The sequence below is a fragment of the Schistocerca nitens genome, chromosome 8 (assembly GCF_023898315.1).
Source record: "Schistocerca nitens isolate TAMUIC-IGC-003100 chromosome 8, iqSchNite1.1, whole genome shotgun sequence".
NCBI classification, from domain to species: Eukaryota; Metazoa; Arthropoda; class Insecta; order Orthoptera; family Acrididae; genus Schistocerca; species Schistocerca nitens.
Genome location: NC_064621.1, coordinates 591,124,376 through 591,143,006, shown reverse-complemented (window position 1 = coordinate 591,143,006; position 18,631 = coordinate 591,124,376). Strand labels below are relative to the sequence as shown.

At 43.2% G+C, this 18,631-nt stretch overlaps 1 protein-coding gene across 1 annotated transcript in view; it reads left to right on the top strand.

The window, feature by feature from the left end:
- LOC126198789 (carbonic anhydrase-related protein 10-like) overlaps window positions 1–18,631 on the top strand; it is a 367,685-nt gene that overhangs the window by 175,168 nt on the left and 173,886 nt on the right. The window lies entirely within an intron of this gene.

The window sequence follows — 18,631 nt, the reverse complement described above, 5'->3', positions numbered from 1 at the left end:
TCTTGAAATAGAGAGCGGATGATTTGTGTGACTAGTATTGGAGAATCACTTCATAATGATTCTACACCAGTCTGCTTCATAGGTTAGAAAAAAGAGTCATCCTACTATAAGTAGACTCTCAAAATTATGGTTTCGTAAAAACAAAATGGAAGACACGCGGATTCTGTTTATTAATTGCTTTTATTACAGTGATGCGACTCAGATTTATTTTTATTTTCTATTTAACATAACGCTACACTTTTCGAGCATTTTCCTCTGGCGTGTAGACATTTAGGCATACGATATTTAATGATAAGATGTCATAATTAATTTAAATTAACGCAGAAACACTACAGAGATAATTTTATGCCCTGCGGTGGAGGGGGAAGGAGAAATCGAAATCCAGCAGTACCTGCCCATAGCGGGCTCGTCAGTGAGGAAGACAAGTACTGCTGCACAATTTCAGTGCCTAAGAACTCCGTTTCCAACGCGGAAGGCGAGTGCTGCCGCCTACTTCAAGGACTTTGACACTTCAGAGACTCAGGTCGTTTTCCGCAAGACTGAGTCGTTACCGCGGAAGCGGCGGTATGTCCCAATGCTGCACCAGCAGACTATGGCTGTGGCCCGGGAGACGGCACAGGGCTCTTGATTTGGCCCTCGTCGAAAAAAAGTGCTACAGCTAGATTAATAAAAGCATCCTGCGGCAGTGACTACAATACGCATAGCAGGTGGCAATCTCGTAGGCATTTAAATACGCAGAAGCACCATCAGAAAATAGTGTTGGAGCTTCCGTCAGGCCTACTGCCGCTCATGAAAAGAAAAACCTTTGGTATAAACATAATGCAAGATTATGTTTTGCAGTACCTGTATTTTGGGAGTGGCTTGAATTCATTGAAAAGAAGATGGTACTCATATGAGTGAAGGCAATCATAGCTCTTCATGATCATGACAAACAAACAAGTGGTGCAGGGCTAATAGCATAATAACTAAACTCTGACAATGTACTTTACTAAGCTTACGACAAGCATGTTAAACTGCTCGAAAAGAATTTTAAATACAAACCAATCACAGCATTATAGACACGTGAAACAGATCCAGCGACAGCAAATATTACAAATGAATGTTTCACGAATACACTGTGCGATGAAAATGATCAGTTATTTGAAATCCCGTACTGCCTCCCAATGCGACGCATAAGTTTAATATATGGTTCAAAGATATGTAACACCTTCCTCTGTAATGGTGCAAAGTCGTGCCTCCATGCGACATCATTCTCAGCCTCGACAACGCTTCAGACAGCACGGTGTCGACACTCGCGAAAGTAAGGCTACAGTTCAGCAGTTCATATCACATCTAGGATGGGTTAATGTTGTCACATTGGCACCATATTTCATCGTATTTCTGCGCAGTGTTGCCGCGGACGTGCGACACGATCGGGAGGTCGTCACAGCCCCTCATACCCACATTCCATCCCTCCAGCTGACGCCTCTGCATTGTAGGTCAGCGTTGATTTCCCGCGGCTTTCTTATCAGTGGCCGAAGAAAACATTCCAGACACATTTACGCTCATAATCGGCACGAAAAGCGCGCACGGGGTGGCATAAAGAACGTCAATGTAACCATCCCTTTCTCTGGGGCATTGATTCCCGCACATTTCGCGGTCGAAACCGACATTCCGCAGTGCGATGCGCAACAGGCAGAGCTTTCTGACAACCTTTGACACTGCTAACATCCTTGGGTGTATAAACCCTTCTCCAAGGGACGTTGTAGGGCTGCGTAGCAATTGAACGTGATGAAACCCCTTTGGAGAACAGTGTGATCGCAATTTTTGCTCTCGGAAACAGGTACGAAAAATTGCTTCTGGGGTGACGAAGAGGATAAAAACCAAGTCTCTACAGTGGGTAAAGAAACTGCAAAGGAAAATTTGTAAACACGTAACGAAGATCGGGACTGTAACTTTGAACTACCAGTTTGCGTCGAGTGAGTAGGTATTTCGAGACATGTAGTAGTTTATAGGGCAACACGTACACTGATATGCCAAAAGATTATGACCACTGCCCACTGCGACGATGGATGCCACCTGGGGGCGTTGTGGGCACTTGACCCGGTAATAGAATTATGTATCCGGGGTAGACACGGACGGCCGATCACCCTAGCGAAGGTAGAGACTCCAGACAAGGAAATCCATTGAGATAAGCGACCTTGACAAGGGAAGATTATTATTGAGCATGGCCTACGAACGTGTATCTCGGCACCGGTGAAGCTGGCCGAGTGTTCACGTGCTACTCTAGTAAGCGTCTTCGAAACGAAGTAGAGAGAGTCAGTGAAACTACCACCATGCGCTAAATGGACGTCCACGAATCTTCAGAGAAAGTCGGTTTCGGCGGCTGGTCTGCTCTGTACAGTAGGGTATTTTGTGATCTGTCGCATCTCTGCCGAAAGGGTACAGTTCCGGATCACGCGCAAGTGTTTCGGAGCATATTTTTCATCGCACATTGCTGAACATGGAGCTAGGCAGTAGACCATCACTACATGTTCACATGTTGACCCAAAGACATCGTCAATTACAATTGCAGTGTGCACATGACCCTCGGGATTCAATCATCGATCACTGCAAACGTGTCGGTTTTTCGGGTGGATCACGTTTCTGCTCCAATAAGTCGATGGTCTTCTCCACAAACGCCATCAACGAGGTGAACGGCGGCTCGACAACGGACGCAGGCTGGTTGGAGCATTGTTATGCTGTGGGAGACATTCTCCTGAGCTTCGTTAAACCTTTGGTAGTAAACGCAGACGTGCTGACTGTAGCGAGCCATCTGAATCCGTTCATTCTTGATGTCTTCCCCGCGGCAATGTCATCTTTCACACACGTATAATTGTCCGTGTCTCGAAGCCAGTACCGTTCCACAGTGGCTTGAGAATCATTATAGTAAACTCACGTTGATTTCTCGGCAAATCAAATTCGCTTGACGGAAATCAAACCGAACTCATCTGGCTTGCTACCTGGTGCCTTCACCTCGTACGCAAATCAGCGGCCGCTTATTTACGTGAATTACATGACTATGCGCAGACATCTAATGCCGCATACCTCGCACAACAAGCTGGTGGATCCATGATACGCAGAATCAGTGACACATTGCCTTCCGAAGACAAACTACCTATTAAGCAGATCAAAATATTCTGGCTGAAGAGTGCAATAATTTAAGTAGACTGGAATTAACGTATGCCGTATGCTGGAGAAAAATGTGTTATATGTATTACAAAATAAACTGCTTAATATGAATACTACAAAATAATGAATTTTGTGCCGTAATTTAGTGACGCAGCGCTGCAACTACTGGTCCCGGGTTCGTCCCCTGGGTACAGTTCTACAAGTCCCGTCCTTCAGGAACCGGGCCACAAAACGCAAGAAGACGTGGCAATGCCGTTCTCCGCGTGTGCGTTCACCGACACCCTGAATGAAGGTGTGCATGTGTAATTGTTAGAGTTTAATGGAATAATAAAAGATGCCCCAGTTGAGAGTCGAACGCTTCTTAACAAACACGAATATGGCTCTCGCCAGCCATAGGCGGTTATTGAGCCGTCGACCCGCTACAAAGCCATGAACCCACGGGTCGCTGGTACAATAAACCCATTATAATGGCCTTGTTTCGCCGGCCGGTGTGGCCAAGCGGTTTTAGGAGCTTCAGTCTGGAACCGCGCGACCGTTACGGTCGCTGGTTCGAATCCTTCCTCGGTCATGGATGTGTGTGATGTCCTTACATCTACATCTACATCCATATTCTGCAAGCCACCTGACGGTGTGTGACGGAGGGTACCTTGAGTACCTCTATCGGTTCTCCCTTCCATTCCAGTCTCGTATTGTTCGTGGAAAGAAGGATTGTCGGGATGCCTCTGTATGGCTCTAATCTCTCTGATTTTATCCTCATGGTCTCTTCGAGAGATATACTTAGGAGGGAGCAATATACTGCTTGACTCCTCGGTGAAGGTATGTTCTCGAAACTTCAACAAAAGCCCATACCGAGCTACTGAGCGCCTCTCCTGCAGAGTCTTCCACTGGAGTTTATCTATCATCTCCGTAACGCTTTCGCGATTACTAAATGATCCTCTAACGAAGCACGCTGCTCTCCGTTGGATCTTCTCTTCTGGCACGGATCCCGCACTGCTGAGCAGTACTCAAGCAGTGGGCGAACAAGCGTACTGTAACCTACTTCCTTTGTTTTCGGATTGCATTTCCTTAGGATTCTTCCAATGAATCCCAGTCTGGTATCTGCTTTACCGACGAGCAATTTTCTATGATCATTCCATTTTAAATCACTCCTGATGCGTACTCCCAGATAATTTGTGGAATTAACTGGCTTCCAGTTGCTGACCTGCTATATTGTAGCTAAATGGTATGGGATCTTTCTTTCTACGTATTCGCAGCACATTACTCTTCAATTGCCATTCCCTGCACCATGCGTCAATTGGCTGCAGATCCTCCTGCATCTCTGTACAAATTTCCATAGTTACAACCTCTCGATATACCACAGCATCATCCGCAAAAAGCCTCAGTGAACTTCCGATGTCATCCACAAGGTCATTTATGTATATTGTGAATAGCAACGGTCCTACGACACTCCCCTGCGGCACACCTGAAATCACTCTTACTTCGGAAGACTTCTCTCCTTTGAGAATGAAATGCTGCGTTCTGTTATCTAGAAAATCTTCAATCCAATCACACAATTGGTCTGATAGTCCATATGCTCTTACCTTGTTCATTAAACGACTGTGGGGAACTGTATCGAAGGCCTTGCGGAAGTCAAGAAACACGGCATCTACCTGGGAACCCGTGTTTATGGCCCTCTGAGTCTCGTGGACGAATAGCCCGACCTGGATTTCACACGATCGTCTTTTTCGAAACCCATGCTGATTCCTACAGAGTAGATTTCTAGTCTCCAGAAAAGTCATTATACTCTAATATAATACGTGTTCAAAAATTCTACAATTGATCGACGTTAGAAATATAGGACCATAGGTCTGGACATCGACGTCCCTTCTTGAAAACTGGGATGACCTGTGCCATTTTCCAATACTTTGGAACGCTACGCTCTTCTAGAGACCTAAGGTATACCGCTGCAGGAAGGGGAGCAAGTTCCTTCGCGTACTCTGTGTAAAATCGAACTGGTATCCCATCAGGTCCAGCGGCCTTTCCTCTTTTGAGCGATTTTAATTGTTTCTCTATCCCTCTGTCGTCTATTTCGATATCTACCATTTTGTCATCTGTGCGACAATCTATAGAAGGAACTGCAGAGCCGTCTTCCTCTGTGAAACAGCTTTGGAAAAAGACATTTAGTATATCGGCCTTTAGTCTGTCGTCCTCTGTTTCAGTACCATTTTGGTCACAGAGTGTCTGGACTTTTTTTTTATCCACCTACCGCTTTGACGTAAGACCAAAATTTCTTAGGATTTTCTGCCAAGTCAGTACATAGAACTTTACTTTTGAATTCATTGAACGCCTCTCGCTTGGCCCTCCTCACATTACATTTTGCTTCGCGTAATTTTTGTTTGTCTGCAAGGCGTTGGCTATGTTTATGTTTGCCGTGAAGTTCCCTTTGCATCCGTAGCAGTTTTCTAACTCGGTTAATGTACCACGGTGGCTCTTTTCCATCCCTTACGATCTTGCTCGGCACATACTCATCTAACGCATACTGTACGATAGTTTTGAACTTTGTCCACTGATCCTCAACATTATCTGTACTTTAAAAAAAACTTTTGTGTTGAGCCGTCAGGTACTCTGAAATCTGCTTTTTGTCACTTTTGCTAAACAGAAAAATCTTCCTACCTTTTTTAATATTTCTACACTCGTGGAAATTGAAATAAGAACACCGTGAATTCATTGTCCCAGGAAGGGGAAACTTTATTGACACATTCCTGGGGTCAGATACATCACATGATCACACTGACAGAACCACAGGCACATAGACACAGGCCACAGAGCATGCACAATGTCGGCACTAGTATAGTGTATATTCACCTTTAGCAGCAATGCAGGCTGCTATTCTCCCATGGAGACGATCGTAGAGATGCTGGATGTAGTCCTGTGGAACGGCTTGCCATGCCATTTCCACCTGGCGCCTCAGTTGGACCAGCGTTCGTGCTGGACGTGCAGACCGCGTGAGACGACGCTTCATCCAGTCCCAAACATGCTCAATGGGGGACAGATCCGGAGATCTTGCTGGCCAGGGTAGTTGACTTACACCTTCTAGAGCACGTTGGGTGGCACGGGATACATGCGGACGTGCATTGTCCTGTTGGAACAGCAAGTTCCCTTGCCGGTCTAGGAATGGTAGAACGATGGGTTCGATGACGGTTTGGATGTACCGCGCACTATTCAGGGTCCCCTCGACGATCACCAGTGGTGTACGGCCAGTGTAGGAGATCGCTCCCCACACCATGATGCCGGGTGTTGGCCCTGTGTGCCTCGGTCGTATGCAGTCCTGATTGTGGCGCTCACCTGCACGGCGCCAAACACGCATACGACCATCATTGGCACCAAGGCAGAAGCGACTCTCATCACTGAAGACGACACGTCTCCATTCGTCCCTCCATTCACGCCTGTCGCGACACCACTGGAGGCGGGCTGTACGATGTTGGGGCGTGAGCGGAAGACGGCCTAACGGTGTGCGGGACTGCAGCCCAGCTTCATGGAGACGGTTGCGAATGGTCCTCGCCGATACCCCAGGAGCAACAGTGTCCCTAATTTGCTGGGGAGTGGCGGTGCGGTCCCCTACGGCACTGCGTAGGATCCTACGGTCTTGGCGTGCATCCGTGCGTCGCTGCGGTCCGGTCCCAGGTCGACGGGCACGTGCACCTTCCGCCGACCACTGGCGACAACATCGATGTACTGTGGAGACCTCACGCCCCACGTGTTGAGCAATTCGGCGGTACGTCCACCCGGCCTCCCGCATGCCCACTATACGCCCTCGCTCAAAGTCCGTCAACTGCACATACGGTTCACGTCTACGCTGTCGCGGCATGCTACCAGTGTTAAAGACTGCGATGGAGCTCCGTATGCCACGGCAAACTGGCTGACACTGACGGCGGCGGTGCACAAATGCTGCGCAGCTAGCGCCATTCGACGGCCAACACCGCGGTTCCTGGTGTGTCCGCTGTGCCGTGCGTGTGATCATTGCTTGTACAGCCCTCTCGCAGTGTCCGGAGCAAGTATGGTAGGTCTGACACACCGGTGTCAATGTGTTCTTTTTTCCATTTCCAGGAGTGTATTTACGGCTGAAATCATCGATGCAGTAACCGCTTTAGTTACGTTTCAGTAGTTCTAAATTCTAGGGGACTGATGGCCTCAGATAGTGCTCAGAGCCATTTGAAATTTTTTTCTTTTTTTTTTTGCCTTGCTTCCACGGAAGTGGGTTCATAAGGGGTGAAAAAATTCAGAAAAGAAAGGGGAGGTTGGCACTCTGCACAGTGAATAGGTAGACGATGGAGCAAAGCTGTATGAACATTTCAGATTGTCAGGAAATTCATTCACCTGGCTATTGAACAAGTTGTAAGTTCATCTTAAAATGGAAGGTTAGGGTAGCTTATTACCTTCTTATTTTTCTAATTATGACCAGTAATATCAACACTGAAAAAGTAGCAATTATTTATCTCCATCCATATCATGGGAACAGCAAATCTAAAGGCTTGTTTCTCCTTTTTGGACCATTTTCGCAAATCTTCAACACACACATAACATACCTTTTGCAGCGCTCAAGATTTATCTTGATCGCCCAATTTAGACCGAAGAAATGATAGATAAGGATTTTCACAAAGTCTTTGATGTTTATTTGGTATTCTTTAATCACAAATTTACGACAAATATAACAAAAACTGTCAACAGAATTTTTACAACCACGATTAGACATTCTACTGAGCACATGTACAGTGAACGGAAAATTGAGGTTAGGTTGATAGCAAACAAAACACCATCTGTTGACACAAAAATAGAATCGACCATTTTTCGCCAGAAAATGTTTTTAGCAGTGCTACCAACGTCATTTACATTCATTACACCTCCTTTTTAAATTATTTTAACTATTTAAAAGCTGTTACATATTTAAAAAAATTGCTTAATTTAATAAATTTAACTGTAAAATGTGAAGAATTGGTAGGTGGTACAGTTATTTAAGTATCATATTTGGATTTCCCACCCTAAAACACATAAGAATAAGGTATTTTCAGCAAAAAATATTTCCCTTCTTGGTCTGTGTTATACAAAGACATCCTCCATAGCTCTGTTGACTCCTGTGGATGCTCAGTGTAACTGTGGTATATTGCTACTGACGTCGGGCCATATGGAAAGAAAATGTTACAGCTAGAGCCAATGTTCTTAAACCATGATCTCTTACTCTGCTGGCAGTATTCGTTGATGTAATATTAGTAATATGCTTTATGTACTTACCAGCTATTTTTATTTCTGCTCCTCTTCCATTGTAGAGTGTGTACTTCAGCCCTGTGTCCATGTACACGAGAGTGGAGAGATCATGCAGCACATGATAGTTGCACATTTATTCAATAACTTTTTTCTCATTCGTGTTGATAAAATACTTCACGACAACACAACCCGAGCGTGCCGCGGCCGTGAAGTGAGAAAATAACGGAAGCAAGTAATACGACGATCGCGGTACGCAGTCTGCGGGAGCAAGGTTAGCAGTGTGAGACGGTTGCGCTACGGGAAAGTGTGAACACTGCCCTTCAAATTCCAGGAACAGCATCTTCAAACACCTTGGCGGTATAACAGACCAGTTCCGTGTCACGTGTGTGTGTGTGTGTGTGTGTGTGTGTGTGTGTGTGTGTGTGTGTGTGTGGCCTTTGACCTACAACCACATGTGAGACTCTTAGCCCGGTATTCGCGTCAAATGTCTTTATAAAGGACCTGGCCCTTGGTACCAAGGTCACCGCTTGTGCGCTACCGTACACAGCTTAGGCCAGGCCAGTGACAGATTCTTATCTCTTTGCATCACACTCAATTATGTTATCCTTAGTCACGTCACACGCCGAAATATATGTTCTTAAATATGAGGGACCAATCGCCGTAAAATGTTTTTAAAATTTAAGTAATGTGGCAAGTAATGAGGCAATACTAACCTTACGACTTATCTTAGAAGAAAGATTAAGAAAAGGCAAATCTACGTTTCTAGCATTTGTAGAGAAAGCTTTTGACTATGTTTACTGGAATACTCTCTTTCACATTCTAAAGGTGGCAGGGGTAAAATACAGGGAGCAAAAGGCTATTTACAATTTGTACATAAACCAGATGGCAGTTATAAGAGTCGGGGGACATGAAAGGGAAGCAGTGGTTGGGAAAGGAGTGAGACAGGGTTGTAGCCTCTCCCCGATGTTATTCAATCTGTATATTAAGCAAGCAGTAAAGGAAACAAAAGAAAAATTCGGAGTAGGTATTAAAATTCATGGAGAAGAAGTAAAAACTTTGAGGTTCGCCGATGATATTGTAATTCTGTCAGAGACAGCAAAGGAGTTGGAAGAGCAGTTGAACGGAATGGACAGTGTCTTGAAAGGAGGATATAAGATGAACATCAACAAAAGCAAAACGAGGATAATGGAATGTAGTCAAATTAAATGGGTTGATGCTGAGGGAATTAGATTAGGAAATGAGACACTTAAAGTAGTAAAGGAGTTTTGCTATTTAGGGAGTAAAATAACTGATGGTCGAAGTAAAGAGGATATCAAATGTAGACTGGCAATGGCAAGGAAATCGTTTCTGAAGAAGAGAAATTTGTTAACATCGAGTATAGATTTAAGAGTCAGGAAGTCGTTTCTGAAAGTATTTGTATGGAGTGTAGCCATGTATGGAAGTGAAACATGGACGATAACTAGTATGGACAAGAAGAGAATAGAAGCTTTCGAAATGTGGTGCTACAGAAGAATGCTGAAGATAAGGTGGGTAGATCACGTAACCAATGAGGAGGTATTGAATAGGATTGGGGAAAAGAGAAGTTTGTGGCACAACTTGACTAGAAGAAGGGATCGGTTGGTAGGACATGTTGTGAGGCATCAAGGGATCACAAATTTAGCATTGGAGGGCAGCGTGGGGGGTAAAAATCGTTGAGGGACACCAAGAGATGAATACACAAAGCAGATTCAGAAGGATGTAGGTTGCAGTAGGTACTGGGAGATGAAGAAGCTTGCACAGGTAAGAGTAGCATGGAGAGCTGCATCAAACCAGTCTGAGGACTGAAGACCACAACAAGTAATGTGCTGAGAGTACTTAGTGCTATGATAATACGTCGGCTACCGATAGTGACAGTAGTGATATTATACGCACCGTAGATAAATACATGGACGATTAATCACTGAGAGCGACACCGCTGAAGGATATCAATCACCGGAACGTTGGATTTGGACAGAAACAAAATACAGTCCAATAAAATGGAACTATGCAATGACTCCTAGCACGAAAGAGGCCACTTTACGTCAGATATAAGTAAATAAAGGAGAACTAGAAATTTTTAATAATATCCGATAACATGTCCTGAGGGAATATTGTAACCAAGACTGATTAGTACGCAGGGCAAATACGAACCAATCCAAACGGAATACGAAGAATCGACAATAATTGGTTTCCTGGAGATTTTAATGAAGTTGAAGTACTTTGCATTGTCCATAACAATGACGCAGGTGAAAAAACCAAAAACAAACATAAACATAACCAATCGGTGGGTGAGGTCTGTTATTGAAACGTCCATACTTAAATAACAATGACGATATAAAGATATCTGATAATTCGTGATTTAGCACTTTGTAAATAATAGCCAGCATTTGTGGCCGTGCGGTTCTAGGCGCTTCAGTCTGGGACCGCGTGACCGTTACTGTCGCAGGTTAGAATCCTGCCTCGGGCATGGATGTGTGTGATGTCCTTAGGTTAGTTAGGTTTAAGTAGTTCTAAGTTCTAGGGGACTGATGACCACAGATGTTAAGATGCTCAGAGGCATTTTGTAAATAATAATCTGGTAGCCAATACAGTCAAACTGAACAAAATGTGATCTGTGATCTGTAAAAATGGAAAGGCAAGCGATTGTTCATATTATGACGACAAAACAGAAAATAGTTTACACATGGATCCAGTCGTATTTCAAAACCAAGCTGTGTCACTGAATACAACGAAGAAACGGTAGTTGATCGGCAAAACTTAATACTAGCATGCTTCCCAAGTTTGAGAATTTATATGAAAGGTTATCGAAAAATTCCTTTTTATCTCTTCGATGTTGGTCTTTTCTATGCGTGTATTTTCGTAACGAAATAAATAACATCAAAAAACCCGTCGGTTATGGGATCGAAACAGCCGTATCATCTGTGAAGAATATACTAAACCCAGATGATAAAGTAGAGGACGAGTGTCATACGGAAGTTTAGCATAAAGACTGCACGTGAAAGATTTGACCCGTTTCCTAAGCATACTGACTCAGCAGCATCAGAATCAAGGCCATCAAGACTATGCAAAATTTACAGGAAAAATAAATTAAAAGAATAATATAATAATGTGGAAGTGCAACAGGTGCAATGTGCCGTTACATGTACCCCTATCAGATCCTTGAAGATGACCGATTTCTGTTTTCGCTTTTTGTAAAAGTACTAATTATGTGAACTGTGAATATATTCAGGTATTGGAGATGGTATAATATGTTGTATTATTTGATAAGTCTTTTGTAGTGTTTCTAAAAGAAATGTTACATGACGACGTAATTAGTTATCACATATTTCATGATGTTACACATGCGCGTACATTCCATAAGTAAATTTAAGTTGTGCGCGATCGGTACAATGACTGACCGGTCTGCCGAACCATGGAAACACCACAGATTGTGTTTATATTTTGGGCCCAGGCTGTTGGAACATGAATCATATGATTACGGAGTTAATCAATCAGATCAAATTCTTTCCCCGCATGTTATACTGCGGCGTATCGATTTCATAATAAAATAATTTTCAGGTTTCATTCTCAAGTAACAGGCCCAAATACGCTGTACGCTGGTGGTTTATATATTTCTGCATTATCAGTTGAATAGTATTATTCAATCTAATAGTATGATAAATTTCGTACAGGACAGGTCAAACCATTTATATTTCTAGTCTAATTATATTTCGGGTCAGTACTATTTTGTTTGTTGTCTCTAATATATTCACATAATATATAGTACAGCTCATGTACACCAGAATAATTTAATTATATTGCATTACTGTAAAGAATATCTGCAAACACAAATTTTAATAATTTTAAGAGAAATAGGTAGCTGTGTAAAAATCTCTCCAAGAAAAGCAAAGTGAAAAGGAGTATAAGTTCAATTATCACAGACATCATGGGGGACGTTAACAGCATACATTTGGAAGCTTTGTCGCTTGATTGAGAGGATTTATTGAATCCGATGTAAATCTTAAATGGGATGGCCGATCGGAAATGTGAATCTTATCCCTTTCCAATTGGATTCGTGGGCTTCACTCTGAGCGCCACACCCCTAGGCCAGTACATAAACCACGATATAATTTAACAGTGTGCAGAGCGGTAGTGGGAAGATAAAAAGCAATATGGATTTATTAAGATGCCTTTATAAGCGGGTGACACATGATAGAGTTCATTACAGGTAAGGGCGTTTGGGAACGTTTGCAAGATAATTGCGGTACAGTGCTCCCAGCAGCACGGGCGCTCGCAGACATTTGCCTAGTTATTGAGGGTAGGATCCTAAAATTTCTAATGTTGATGTAACTGGTTCAGTCAGTTTCTAAACAGGAAGTTAAGACTTATTATTCTCAAACTATTCATATGTATGCACTTGGCACAGTCAACCCTTTCAGATCTGAATTTTCTCTGGAGGAAGCAAAATTTTTCTTTACACTGTAATGCTATTAGCTGATTCTTTAAATGATTTTAGATTTATGCAAAAAAATGACCCGGTTTCAGATTATACTTTCTACACTTGGCTTCTTTTTATGGACTGAAATAAACAATTTTGAAATGTTAATTGACGTCATTAGTAAACTGATAATTCAACAATTACCATACACAATAACAGCAACAATTTTCATTTATACAGTGGGATATAACTAACCAACCACTTTCTTGTGTTCTAGCGGTCACAAGCTGCTGTGCACCGCTACATTTGCTCGTCGATATTTGTATAGTAAAGTCCAACAATTGGCAGAACTTGTACATGATAAAAAAAGAGTGAACATCTACAAATGTGTACATGAGATTTCCTCTGTGGAAAAACTCTTCTGTTGCGAATAAGAGAGTAAAATTTAATGTACACAGTTGTAGCCAGTTGGAATGAAAGAGTTAAGGTCAGTTACTTTGCAGTAAGTTACTCTGCACGTAACCGGTAAGGTTATTTCAATAGTATTGAAAACGTGCATTGTTAATATAAACATCAGTGTCACCTTTTTGAGTCAACGATAAGAAATCATGTCCTTAAATGATAACACTTTTCCCGACGACATTGTAATTCCTTGACAGATAGGAAAGGACTTGAAACAGCTGTTGAATGGAATGAACAGTGTATTGGAAGGATGATATAAAATGAAAATCAACAAAAGCAAAACAAGGACTAAGGAAAGTAATCCAATTAAATGAGACGACGCTAAGGGGGATTACAGTAGGAAACGAAACACAGAACGTAATAGGTGAGTTTTGTATTTTCGGTAGTAAAATAACTGATGATGACCGGAGCAGAGAGGATATAAAATTTAAACTGGTAATGGCAAGAAAAGTGTTTTCTGAATGAGAGACATTTGTTAATGTCGAATATATATTTTAGAGACACGAAGTCGTTTCCGAAGGTATTTGTTCAGAATGTAGCGTTACATGGAACTGAAACGTTGCGATAAACAGTTCAAACAAGAAGAGAAGGTTTTCAGTGTGGTGCGACGGAAGAATGCTGAAAATCAGATGGGGCAGATCATGTAGCTAGCGAGCAGGTATTGAAAATATATGGGGAAGAAAATAAATTTGTGGCATAACTTAACTAAAAGGAAGTTCGGTTTACAGGACACATTCTGAGACTTTTGCATTGGAGGGAAGTGTGTGGGGTAAAAGTCGTAGAGGGAGACCACGAGATGAATACGGAAAGCTGGTTCAGAAGGGTGTAGGTTAGAGTAATTATTCGGAGATGGAGAGACCTGCACAGATTAGGGTAGCATGGAGAGAAGCATGAAACCACTCTCCGAACTGAAGGGAAAAAAAGCTTGGTAACACCCAGGATAACTATTGTGTAGAGAACTATAAATCCTGTTGGAAAGTTACTCATATACCAATAGTATTACTATGACACAGATGACCTGTAATGCCGTACTACACAGCTCAGTGTTTGGGACATTTTAGACCGAAATTTCACGTTTTCCTCCTCTCTTATAGTAAAGAAAGTTTTTTTTGTATAGATGCACAAAACTTCTGTACAGATCAGTCTTACTCTTCCTTGAGAAGTAGATGTGTAAGTTGGTGTCCTGGTGGGATTTAGCGACGGTTGATGGGCAGTTATACATCATCCATGTTTATGGTGTGTTGAAAATTTGCTTGTGAATTTGAGCGCCATGGTTGAAAAATGGTTTAAATGGCTCTGAGCACTATGGGACGTAACATCTGAGGTCATAAGTCCCCTAGAACGTAGAACTACTTAAACCCCACTAACCCAAGGACATCGCACACATCCATGCCCGAGGCAGGATTCGAACCTGCGACCGTAGCGGTCGGACGGTTGCGCCATGGTAAGGATGGATCTTCGCCAGCTGCTCGATAAGGCCAGTGTGAGAGACAAAGAACAGGTTAAGCACAGTATTTTGACATTGTTCTGTAACCGTTCACATTCATCTTGACTCCAGAACAATGCAGGAAACACCGCCGCATCCTGGAATGGCCACAATTTCTCATGCACAACGTGGAAAAAATAGAATACGAGTAGTATAGTCGTCGTACAATACCGTATGCATGTCCCCCTTGGGAAGAAAACCGTTCTCAGAGGGGTACTTTGCGTAATTTTGGCCGTTATTTTCGATTGTTTAAATCCACTGGCCATTAAAATTGCTACACCAAGAAGAAATGCAGACGATAAACGGGTCTTCATTGGTCGAATATATTATACTATATCTGACATGTGATTACATTTTCACGCAATTTTGGTGCATAGATCCTGAGAAATCGGTACCCAGATCAACCACCTCTGGCCGTAATAACGGCCTTGATACGCCTGGGCACAGAGCTTGGATGGCGTGTACAGGTACAGCTGCCCATGCAGCTTCAACACGATACCACAGTTCATCAAGATTAGTGACCGGCGTATTGTGACGAGTCAGTTGCTCGGCCACCATTGACTAGACGTTTTCAATTTGTGAAAGATGTGGAGAATGTGCTGGCCAGGGCAACAGTCGAACATTTTCTGTATCCAGAAAGGACCGTACAGGAACTGCAACATGCGGTCGTGCGTTATCCTGCTGAAATGTAGGGGTTCGCAGGGAACGAATGAAGGGTAGAGCCACGGGTCGTAACACATCTGAAATGTAACGTCCACTGTTCAAAATGCCGTCAATGCCAACAAGAGGTGACCGAGACGTGTTACCAATGGCACCCCGTACCACCACGCCGGGTGATACGCCAGTATGGCGATGACTAGTACACGTTTCCAATGTGCGTTCACCACGATGTTGCCAAACACGGATGCGACAATCATGATGCTGTATACAGGGCCTGGATTCATGAGAAAAATTGACGTTTCGTCATTCGTGCACCATCGCAGGCGCTCCTGTCTGTGATGCAGCGTCATGCGTAACCGCCGCCATGGTCTCCGAGCTTATAGTCCATGCTGCTACAAACGTCGTCGAACTGTTCGTGCAGATGGTTGTCGTCTTGTAAACGTCACCATCTTTTGACTCAGGTATCGAGACGTGGCTGCACAATCCGTAACAGCCATGCGGATAAGATGCCTGTCATCAAATGGTTCAAATGGCTCTGAGCACTATGGGACTTAACATCTATGGTCATCAGTCCCCTAGAACTTAGAACTACTTAAACCTAACTAACCTAAGGACAGCACACAACACCCAGCCATCACGAGGCAGAGAAAATCCCTGACCCCGCCGGGAATCGAACCCGGGAACCCGGGCGTGGGAAGCGAGAACGCTACCGCACGACCACGAGATGCGGGCTGCCTGTCATCGTCGACTGCTAATGATACGAGGCCGTTGGGATCCAGCACGGCGTTCCGTATTACCCTCCTTAACCCACCGATCCCATATTCTGCTAACAGTCATTGGATGTCGACCAACGCGAGCAGCAATGTCGTGATACGATAAACCGCAATCGCGGTAGGCTACAATCCGACCTTTATCAAAGTCGGAAATGTGATGGTACGCATTTTTCCTCCTTACACGAGGCATCACAACGCCAGTCACCCGGTGTTTGTGTATGAGAAATGGGTTGGAATCTTTCCACATGTCAGCACGTTGTAGTTGTCGCCACAGGCGCTAACCTTGTGTGAATCCTCTGAAAAGCTAATCATTTGCATATCACAGCATCTTCTACCTGTCGGTAAAATTTTCCGTCTGTAGCACGGCATCTTCGTGGGGTAGCAATTTTAATGGCCAGTAGTGTACTTACAAAGTTAACGACAGTAACCACGTCAGAGTTTGACAACAAACAGCAAACGAACACACAACACGAAAGCTCCCCTAAAGAAATTCGTAAATAACTAAGGATACGGTTATAATTTTGGTCAGTCATAACTGAGGGCGGTAAATAAATTTCGAATTGGGTAGTGATAATTACGTAACATGACATCTTAGTGAATGTAAACACAGTTTATGTAATTGACGGCTTTCCGTTGGTAGCTTTGCTTGCACCAATAGCGAGCGAGCAGCTTTGCTATGACTGGCCAGCGCGGAATATCATGGCGGACGCCGCAATTTACACGAACTAGGACATACCACAATCAGAACATGTAAATACGCCCGATAGAACACTGTCCACATACATGAAAATACACCCTGCAAAAGAACACCTAAAGCACATGCAGTAACAACTAGAACAAAACAAATTAGTAAATAGAGAAAATAAACAGTAACAGCTACTGTTAAAAGTGGGTTCAAAAGCGATAACACCGATTTACGAACGATCTCTATAGAAACTACATTTATTTTTCATGAAAGTAAATACTGAGAAAAGTTAGTTACAAAAGGAAAGGAAATACAGCTCAAACAGTTTGAAATGCTCTGTGTCTTTATAGTGGGAGAACGCATGGCGTTACAGCTTATCTGTTTGTAGCGTAATTAATGTAGCCTTCATCAGTTATGAAAATGACCTGGAATTATTATTCTCCATATAATTCCTTTGGTCACAGACCGGTACGACGTGGTTGCTCTATGTACGTCCAAGTTCGTATGCGGTAGATTACAAAATTCCATGGTAATATGGAAGAATGATTGCCTGTCTAACGCGCGGGTCGCTAAAATATATATCGAACGTGCGACTATGTGCCGGTCACAAGACTATGATGGCTCGAATTATGGTATATGTTTAGTGCGTAGTCAGGGGAAGATAGTCTATCGTTTCCGTTGTGAACAGCAATGAGCGCAAGCATTCCAATTTCGAGCCCCATTAGTCTCACATGGCAACATCTAATTCCACAGTAATACAGTATGGAAAGCTATATCTGTTCCAATACCTATATTTCCACAACTTGGGGCTGAGTGAAAATTTGACCCTTATGACACTCAAGCTATTTCTGAGAGACATAGCAAGCGTACGCGCGGGTTATGAAAAAAAGAACTGCTGCCGGCGGCTTATACAACACGAGGAATAGTGCTTGAGGAAAATGTCGCTGACGAGTAAAGTAAGTAATGTTACTACATTCATTTGTAATTAACTGTAACTTTGTTATATTTCGTCTTTTGTTGTTGCTCTAGTGTACGCGCAGAAACAGTATCCGTAACTCGCTGCACCAGTCGTGTGGTAGACATCGAGTCGAACGTTCGATATACGAGGTCGTTAAGGGTTCGTACGTTCTATGGGCAGTCATTCCTGGTAATTACCCGTTCCATACATGAAAACAGTGCCACACGTCACAGTTTGTAAGTCTCCAGGGCGACAGTTAATGTTTTAGCGCGCGCCAAAGTTCATTATGTTGAACATGAGATAACAAATTGAAAGTGCATTAGTTGGAGCAGTTCGGGTAGCTGCAAACAGTTCAGCTCTAGCAGCAACTTTGAAAGTCCATTAACGCCAGCATTGCCACTGTTGTTTGAAGGGTTCTACGAAACTCATAGCACTCACACAGTCTAACATTTTGTTCCACAACTTTCACGATGAAGTTTAGTTTAAGCCTTTCCGAAAAATAAGAATGCTTCCATTAATTTTCATGTGATTACTAGGTCTGTTCAAAAAATTCCGGAACATTCTTAAAATAGTGCCAGTGGTGCGTTGTAGCGAAATGCGGCCGGCATCCCTGCACACGCGTGTTTCATTGTTTTACGTCTTTTAGTTATTGTTCAGTGCTGTATTGAGTAGAACGTTGTGCCGCACAATTTGCGAATTTCGAGATAGCAGAATTAGAGGAGCGACATGTCTGCATTAAATTTGCGCGAAACTCAAGAAAACCTGCATAGAGACACAAAAT